This window comes from Myotis davidii, unplaced genomic scaffold (assembly GCF_000327345.1).
Source record: "Myotis davidii unplaced genomic scaffold, ASM32734v1 scaffold814, whole genome shotgun sequence".
Taxonomy (NCBI): domain Eukaryota; kingdom Metazoa; phylum Chordata; class Mammalia; order Chiroptera; family Vespertilionidae; genus Myotis; species Myotis davidii.
Window position 1 is genome coordinate 19,773 of NW_006285252.1, and position 8,265 is coordinate 28,037.

Sequence of the window (8,265 nt, forward strand, 5' to 3'; positions counted from 1 at the left end):
GCCCCTCAGCCCGGCCTGTGTCCTCTCGCAATCTGGGGCCCCTTGGGGGGGGTCGGGGCTAAACTGGCAGTCGGACATCCCTCGAGGGGTCCCAGATTGGAGAGGGTGTAGGCCAGGCTGAGGGACCAGCCCTCCCCCACCCCCCCGCTGCTGCCCCCACTGCATGCACCAATTTCACGCACCAGGCCACTAGTAATTGTATAAATTCGTTAAGTATGAATAACTTCCACTGGAAGGTTAAGGCAAATGTATTTCCCCCATAGACTTTGAAATTGCTTATACTCTTCTTCTTCTACATTAGTATACTACATAATATGTTCTAATAAGGTGCAATTACATGAAAAGAATGAGAATAAAGAGTCACTGAATTGGTTCCTTTAAATTGTAACCTGCAATTTGACAAACACTGACCACAAAGGATCTTAATATTTTCAGTTAAAGGATTTTGTTCTTCATGTGTAAATATAACATGGGCATAACACTGTAGGAGCTAATCAGCCATTCACACCTTAGAATAAATGAAGACCAGGGCATGACATATTAATTGGGAAGGAAACAAGTCAGATTCAGGGGTGGCTATAAAAATGAAAAGAAAGAAGTACCCAGAAGTGAAGAGTTTGGAAGAGAGGGAGAAAATAATGAGAAAAAAAATGGAGCAGTAAGTTCATTAGCTTTATTGCATAATTTGCCCAAATTCAGATAAAATCAGGATTCAAAAGCAGGCTGGTCTGGCTTACCCAGACATAGTCTTTTCCCTATTGTAGAACACTGGCTCTAGTCAAGTTTTTGATGGGATTAGAGGTCCCTCCTCTCACTCCCTCTTAAACACAGAAGTCTACTCTGGCAGTGTAGCAGGGGTTAGTTATACAGCTGTGAAGTATGAGTGGTCTAAGGAAACGTTCAGTCTAGGAGCTGCCCCCACCCTCTGCCACACTGCCTCAAACTCCAAGTCTTCTTCTCATCCCCTACTCCGAGACTGTGCTCAGCAAGGAACCTGGTCATTTACTCATACAAAGATGTTACTGGATAAACGTAATATATTTGTCAGCTGCATTTCCAACAACTGAACAAACATTTAGTAAGCTTGGCCCTGTATCAGGGCCACTAGCTGGTGCTAGGAAGAGAAAGATGAATGAAATACAGCCTCTGCCTCCAAAGAAGTCTGAGTCTAGTCGGGGACACTCAGATGGTTTTGAAATGGTCATTTATTAAGCCTTCAAGGGAAGAGGATGTCTAAATATTAAAAAGAACAAGAGCCCTTGTTTAGGTTACATAACTACTTGAAAGCAAAGAAGTGGTTTCCAGAAACCTGTGGAGCAAGTATCAAGCTTCACAGGAAGTCTGTTCTTTTCTGACTACCTTTTGTCTTGAAGGAAAGGCAAGAGGGAACTAGCCCTTGAGATCTTAGTTCACACGTGGCTAAGGTTAGGGAAAAAGCACTGCAGAAGAGGAAAAGCATAAACTGACAGGTGGAGAGGTAAACAGAGAGAGATGAGGACATCAGAGGAAATAACAAATGCTTCTGTATTGAGTCAAAGGTGTTGACTTGGACAATCCTTTCCCAAAAGATGATGCTCAGAGTTTTGTTCTTATCATATTTGAATGAGAAACTGTAGATACTTCAAATCAGAAATTAAGCTCTTATGTAAAATATAAACTATAAAATATACTTTGTTTTATTGAATCACTAGAGGCCCGATACATGAAATTCGTGCAAGGGGCTCGGCCACCACTGCCATGGCAGCTGCCTCCACCTCAACCACTCTGCCACGGCTTCATCCAGAAGGTCGTATGGAAGGACATCAGAATGATGTCCAGTCTGATTAGCATATTACACTTATATTATTACTAAAGGCCGGATGCACAAAAATTTGTGCACTCAGGGGGAGGGGGTCCCTCAGCCTGGCCTGTGCCCTCTCGCAGTCTGGGACCCCTCAGGAGATAACGACCTGCTGACTTAGGCCTGCTCCCGGGTAGCAGAGGGCAGGCCCAATCCCTAGGTGCAGCCCCTGGTCGGGCTCAGAGAAGGGCTGATTGGGGAGTTGGGGTGCAGCCCTCTGTCATGCACAGAGCAGGGTGGATGGGGAGGTTGCGATGCTACCCTCAGTCATGCTCAGGGTAGGGGCGATTGGGGGGTTGGGGCCCCGCCCCCTGTCACACTCAAGGCAGGGTCGATGGGGAGGTTGCGGCGCCACCCCTGTCACGCCCAGAGCAGGGCCAATCAGGGGGTTGGGGCACTGCCCCTGTCACACACAGAGCAGGGCCCGTGGGGGGGGGGGGGGAACATGTGGCCAGCATATTTGTCACAATGTTTCAAACTGCAAGCTCAGAGGCCGGCAGCGGCAGGCAGGGAACATTGGAGTCCTCTGTCAGTGAAGCAAGCAAGCCTCATGTTCGCTTCAAGCTGCCTGGCTGCTGGCCGCCATCTTGGCTGGCAGTTAATTTGCATATTGCCCTGATTAGCCAATGGGAAGGGTAGCAGAGTGACACCAATTTGCATGTTTCTCTTCTATCAGTGTAGATAGAGGCCCAGTGCAAAAAATTCGTGCATGGTGGGGAGGGGCGTCCCTCAGCCTGGCATGCACCCTCTACAATCTGGGACAACCTTTGGGCTATGTCCAACTGCCTCTCACAATCTGGGACAATTGGCTCTTAACCGATTGCCTGCCTATCGGCCTGATTGCCACCTAAATGATCCCCTGCCAGCCAAATGCTCCCAATTGCCCACGCCTGCCAGTCCAATGGACCCTAAATGCACTTCCAAGCCGACCTCATGGCCCCCAACTGCACACCCCTGCTGGCCTCATGAACCCCAGCTGCCCTCCCTGGCCAGCCTGATGCCCCCCAACTGCACTTATGTTCCAGCCAGATGGCTCCTAACCGCCCCCCTGGCCAACCTGATGGCCCCCAACTTCCCTCCCCTGCCAGCCACATGGCCTGCAACCACCCTCCTCTGAAACACTCAAGGCCCCCAACTGCCCTCCCCTTCTGGCCTCATGACCATCAATGCCCTCCCAGGCCAACATCATTGCCCACAACCACCCTCCCCTTCTGGCTTCATGGCCCCCAACTGCCCTCCCCTTCCAGCCTCACGGCCAGTAACTTCCCTCCCTGGCCAGCCTCATGGCTCCCAACTTCCCTTCCATTCCGGCCTGATGTCCCCCAACTGCCCTCCCATACCAGCCTCATGACCCCCTCCTGTCCTCCCCAGTCAGCCTCATGGCCCCCAAATGCCCTCCGCAGCCAGGCTGATAGCCCCCAAGTGCCCTTCCCTTGTGGACTGATGGCCCCAACTGTACTCCCCTGCCAGCCTCATGGCCCCCAACCACCCTCCCCTGCTGGCCTCATGGCCCCCACCTTCCCTCCCCTACACACCTCAATACATCCACCTGCCCTCCCTGGCCAGCCTGATGACCCCAACTCCCCTTCCCTTCCAGCCTGATGCACCCAACTGCCCTACCCTGCCAGCATCATGGCCCCCAACAGTCCTCCCAGCAGGCCTCATGGCTCCCAACTGTCCTCCCTGGCCAGCCTGATGGCCCCCAACTGCCCTTCAGTTCCATCCTGATGGACCCTAACTGCCCTCCCCGGCCAACCTGATGGCCCCCAACTGCCCTTTTGTTCCAGCCTGATGGCCCCTAATAGCCGTCCCAAAGCGGGCTGATGGCACCCTACTGCCCTCCCCTGCTGGTCTCAAGGCCCCCAACTCCCCTGCCCTGCCAGCCTCATGGCCCCCAACTGCCCTCCTCTGCTGGCCTCACGGCCCCCAACTGCCCTCCACGGCTGGTCAGATGGACCCCAACTGCCCTCCCTGGCCAGCATCATGGCCCCCTATTGCCTACCCCTGCTGGTCTCATGGCCCCCAACTGCCCACCCCTGCTGGTGTCCAGGTCTCCAACTGCCCTTCCCAACCGGCCTCAATAACCCTAACAGCCCTCCCAAGACAGCCTAATGCCCTTCTGTTCTTTCCTGATGGCCCCTAACTGCCCTCCCTGGCTGACCTGATGGCCCCCAACTGCCCTCCACTGCCGGCCAAAGGCCCCCAATTACACTCCCCTGATGGCCTCATGACCCCCAACTGTCTTTACTGGCCAGCCGCATGGCACCCAAGCACCCTCCCCTGCTAGCCTCATGGCCCACTCATGCCCTCTGTTCTGGCCGCATTACCCCCAACCGTCCTCCCCTGCTGGCCGCATGGCCCCCAAATACCCTCCCCTGCTGGCCTCAGGGCCCCCAACTCCCCTGCCCTTCCGGCTTCATGGCCGCTGCCAGTCCTCCCCAGCCAGCCTCATGGCACCCACATGCCTTGGACGGCCAGCCTCATGGCCCCCATTGCCCTTCCCTTCTGGCCTGATGGCCCCCAACTGCACTTCCTCGCCAGCCTGAAGACCCCCAACTGCCCTCCCTTGCAAAACTCATGGCACCTAAATGCCCTCCTCTGCTGGCCTCATGGCCCCCAACCGCCCTCCCCTTAAAGCCAAAAGGCCCCCAACTGCCTCCCCGGTCTGCATCATGACCCACTACTGCCCTCTCCTGCTGGTCTCATGTCCCCCAACTGCCCTCCCGTACTGGTCTCATGGACTCCAATGGACCTCCCCAGCAGGCCAGATGTCCCACAACTGCCCTCCCAAACTGGTCTCATGGCCCCAAACTGCCCTCCTTGCCGGCCTCATGCCCCCCAACTGCCCTTTCGTTCAGGTCTTTTTTCCCCTAACTGCCCTCCCTGGATGGGCTGATAGCCCCCTGTTGCCCTCCCCTGCCAGCTGATGGCCCCCAACTGCCCTCTTCTGCTGGTTTCATGACCCCCTACCACCCTCTCCTGCCAGGTGATGGCCCCCAACTGCCCTCCCCTGCTGACCTCATGGACCCCAACTGCCCTCTCCGGTCAACCTGATGGTCCCCAACTGCCTTATCGTGCCTGTCTCATGGCCCCAGCTATCCTCCATTTTTTATCTCTTGACCCCAAAGTTCCCTCCCCTGCTAGCCTAATGGCCTCCAACTGCCCTCCCCTGACAGTCTGACGGCCCCCTACTGCCCTCCCCTGCCGGCCTCATGGCCACCACTGGCCCTCCCTGGCTAGCCTCATGGCCCCCAACTGCCCTCAGCTTACAGCCTATGGCCCCTGACTGTCCACCCCTGCCGGCCTCATGCCACCAGTAGCCCTTCCTTTCCGGCCTGATAGTCCCCAACTGCCCTCCCCTTCTTGCCTCATGGTCCTCAACTCCCTTGTTTTTCAGCCTGATGGGCCCACACTTCCCTCCCTGGCCAGCCTCATGGCACCCAACTGCCCTCCCCTGCCAGCTTGATGGCTCCAAACTGCCCTCCCCTTCCAGCATTATGGAACCAAACTCCCCTCCCCTGCCAGCCTCATGGCCCCCAACTGCCCTGCCTGGTTGGCCTGATGGCACCCAACTGCCCTCCCCTACCGGGCTCATGGACTCTAACTGCCCTACCTTACCAGCCACATGGCCCCCAACTGGCCTCCCAGGCTGGCCTAAATACCCCCAAAAACCATCCCCTGCAGGCCTTATGGACCCCGATTGCCCTCCATTACCAGCCTCAGTGAACCCAAACACCATACGCTGCCGGCCTCATGGCCCCCATCTGCACTCTGTGTTGGATTCATGGCTATCAACTGCCTACCCCGGCCAGACACATTGCCCCCAACTGTCCTCCCCTGCTGGTCTTATGGCCCTCAACTGCCCTTCCCTGCAGGCCTAATGGCACCCAACTGCACTTCCCTGCCGGTCTCATGGCCCTCAACTGCCCTCCCCTGCTGGGATCATGGCCCTCAAATGCCCTTCCCTGCCGGACTCATGGCCCTCAACTGCCCTCCCGTGACAGACTCATGGCCCCCATCTGCCCGCCCCTGCCAGCCTCATGGCCCTCAAACGCCCTCCCCTGCTGGCCTCATATCCAACAACTGCCTTCCCTGGATGGCTTCATGGCACCCAACTGCCCTCCCTGACCATCCTGATGACCCTCAAATGCCCTCCCCTGTTGAGCTCCTATCCCCCAACTGCCTTTCCTGCCAGGCTCATGGCCCCGAACTGCCTTCCTATGTTGGCCTCCTGGCCCTCAACTGTTCTCCCTGGCCAGCCTGAGGTCTCCAATTGCCCTTCCCTGCCCGCCTCATGGCTCCCAACTGTCCTCCTCTGCCAACCTCATGGCCCCCAACTGCCCTTCCTTTCTGCCCTCTTGGCCCCCAACTGCCCTCACCTGCCAGTCTCATGACCCTCAACTGCCCTCCCCTGCTGACCTCCTGGCCCTCAACTGCCCTCCCCCGCTGGCCTCATGGCAATCAAATGCCCTTCCCTGCCGGCCTCATGGCCCTCAAATGCCCTACCCTGCCAGTCTCATGGCCCCCAACTGACTTCGTGTGTTGGCCTCATGGCCTTCAACTCCTCTCCCCGGCCAGCCTGATGTCTCCCAACTGCTCTCACCTGCCACCCTCATAGTACCCAACTTCCGGTCCCTGCCAGCCTCATGGCCATCAAATGCCCTCCCCTGCTGGCCTCATGGCCCTCAACTGCCCTCCCCTGCTGACCTCCTGGCCCTCAACTGCCCTCCCCCGCTGGCCTCATGGCCCTCAAATTCCCTTCCCTGCTGGCCTCATGGCTCTCAACTGCCCTCCCCTGCCGGCCTCATGGCCCGCAACTTCCCTCCCCTGCCATCCTGATGGCCTTCAAATGCCCTCCCCTGTTGGCCTCCTATCCCCCAACTGCCTTCCCTGCCAGCCTCATGGCCCCCAACTGCCCTCCTATGTTGGCCTCATGGCCCTCAACTGCTCTCCCCGGCCAGCCTGATGTCTGCCAATTGCCCTTTCCTTGAAGGCCTCATGGCTCCCAACTGTCCTCTGCTGGCCTCATGGCTCCCAACTCCCGCAACTGCTCCCCTGCCAGACTCATGGCCCCAACCTGCCCTCCTCTGCCAGCCTCATGGCCCTCAAACACCCTCCCCTGCTAGCCTCATATAGCCCAACTGCCTTCCCTGGCCGGCTTCATGGCTCCCAACTGCCCTCCCTGACCAGCCTGATGACCCTCAAATGCCCTCCCCTGTTGGCCTGCTATCCCCCATCTGCCTTTCCTGCAAGCCTCATGGCCCCCAACTGCTTTCCTATGTTGGCCTCATGGCCCTCAACTGCTCTCCTGGCCAGCCTGATGTCTCCCAATTGCCCTTCCCTGCCTGCCTCATGGCTCCCAACTGTCCTCGTCTAGCCGCCTCATGGCTCCCAACTGTCCGCCTCTGCCGACCTCATGGCCCCCAACTGCCCTTCCTTTCTGCCCTCTTGGATCCCAACTGGCCTCACCTGCCAGTCTCATGAACCTCAACTGCCCTCCACAGCTGGCCTCATGGCCCTCAACTGCCCTTCCCCGCTGGCCTCATGGCAATCAAATGCCCTTCCCTGCCCTCATGGCCCTCAACTTCCCTCCCCTGCCAGCCTAATGGCCCTCAAATGCACTCCCCTGCTGGCTTCCTATCCCTCAACTGCCTCTTCTGCCAGCCTCATGGCCCCCAACTGCCCTCCTATGTTGGCCTCATGGCCTTCAACTCCTCTACCCGGCCAGCCTGATGTCTCCCAACTGCCCTCCCCTGCCCTCAACTGCCCTCCCCTGCTGGCCTCATGGCCCTAAACTGCCCTCCCCTGCCAGTCTCATTACCCTTAACTTCCCTCCCCTGCCGACCTCATGGCCCTGAAATGCCCTCCCCTGCTGGCCTCATATCCACCAACTGCCTTCCCTGGCCGGCTTCAAAGATCCCAACTGCCGTCTCTGGCCAGCCTGATGGCCCTCAAATGCCCTCCTCTGCCAGCCTCATGGCCCTCAAATGCCCTCCCCTGCGGGCTTCCTATCCCCCAACTGCCTTTCCTGCCAGTCTCATGGCCCCCAACTGCCTTCCTATGTTGGCCTCATGGCCTTCAACTCCTCTCCCCGGCCAGCCTGATGTTGTCTCCCAAGCCCTTCCCTGCCCGACTCATGACTCACAACTGCCCTCCCCCGCTGGCCTCCTGGCAATCAAATTCCCTTCCATGCCGGCCTCAGGGCCCTCAACTTACTTCCCCAGCCAGCCTCATGGCCCTTAAATCCACTCCCGTGTTGGCTTCCTATCCCCCAACTGCCTTTCCTGCCATCCTCATGGCCCCCAACTGCCTTCCTATGATGGCCTCATGACCCTCAACTGCTCTACCCGGCCAGCCTGATGTCTCCCAACTGCCCTCCCCTGCCACCCTCATGGCTCACAATTGCCCTCCCTTGCGAGCCTCAT